Source organism: Oncorhynchus clarkii, chromosome 21 (assembly GCF_045791955.1).
Source record: "Oncorhynchus clarkii lewisi isolate Uvic-CL-2024 chromosome 21, UVic_Ocla_1.0, whole genome shotgun sequence".
Taxonomy (NCBI): domain Eukaryota; kingdom Metazoa; phylum Chordata; class Actinopteri; order Salmoniformes; family Salmonidae; genus Oncorhynchus; species Oncorhynchus clarkii.
The window spans coordinates 9,560,442-9,561,982 of NC_092167.1; positions in this window are offsets into that span (position 1 = coordinate 9,560,442).

Consider the following 1,541-nt stretch of genomic DNA (forward strand, 5'->3'; position numbering starts at 1 on the left):
CATGTCTGTGCTTTATAATTGACAGTAACATTTGAAGTCAGTGGAAATGGTATTGATATTGACTTCCAGGAACTAAGCATACTCATACCCTTTTCACACTGTTGTGCTAACCCTAACCGTACGGAGCTGGCTTTCACATGGTCCTTTCCAGCAGTTTTAGCAACTACAATGGATGTGTAACCAGGCTGGCACAGTAGAGCGTGGCTTGGCCTAGAATCATCCTAGGGTTTGGCTCAGTAGTGTGATAAAAGGTATGTGCAGTATAAAGTACTAGAAGGTCGTTGAAGGTTGAGATCTGTGCAGTCAGAGTAGAGCCATATACTTAGTTCAATAGGGATTCATATAATTTCCACTATAGTCCTTGGTTACCACTTCATTTACTTGATCAGCTCAGTGATGACTGCTTTGAGGAACATTTTTACTTAATGTGATGGTTGTCTCAGCTGGGGACCTTTAAAGCAGCAATCAGCAGTTGAAACGATAACAAATCGTCCTCCCTGTTTTGGTAAAAAGCTGACTACTGGGGCTGGAGAAATGTAACCACTGAAATGCATAGAGCTATGGTTGCAAGGAGTGACCTTCCATAATATACACATGCTAGTTTTAACCATGTTTTGAGGCTATATGGTGTTTATACTTTGTTTACAAACATTAAAGTAAAACAAGCTTGTATTTTGGATTCTGATGGGTTATGACAGTTGAACTAAGCTCATGAGGCATTTACACTGCGTGTACAAAACATTAGAAACGCCTTCCAAATATTGAGTTTCACCCCCCTTTGCCCTCAGAACAGCCTCAATTTGTCGGATCATGGATTCGACAAGGTGTCAAGTGTTCCGTAGGGATGTTGACTCCAATGCTTCCCACAGTTGTCAAGTTGGCTGGATGTCCTTTGGATGGTGAACCATTCTTGATATACGGGAAACTCCAGCAGCGTTGCAGTTCTTGACACTCAAACCGGTGCGCCTGGCACCTACTACCATACCCTGTTCAAATATTTTGTCTTGCCCATTCACCATCTGAATGGCAAACATACACAATCCATGTCTCAATTGTCTCAAGGGTTATACATCCTTAAAGTCATGTCAATAAGGGATCATAGCTTTCACCTGGCCAGTCTGTCATGGAAAGAGCAGGTCTACCAAATCCATAAATGTTAATATGTTGATTACATCTCCTTGCCATTATCATTCACCTGATGGGGGGGGGGGCATGAAAAGGTTAAAGTTCCCTGCTCTAGATGTCTCTGTGTACAATGTGTTATGACACTATATTTATTCCCAGTAATTATATCTAATAAAACTTGTTTTTAAATATAATTTGTTGAGGGAGACTGTTGCGTTACAGCCTGAATTTAAAATGGATTAAATATAGATATTTTGTAACTGGCCTAGAAACAATACCCTGTGATGTCAAAGTGGAATTGTGTTTTAACTGAAAACCTGAAATGTCTTGAGTCAATAAGTATTCAACCTCTTTGTTATGGCAAGCTTAAATAGGTTCAGGAGTAAAAATGTGCTTAAAAAGTCACAATAAGTTGC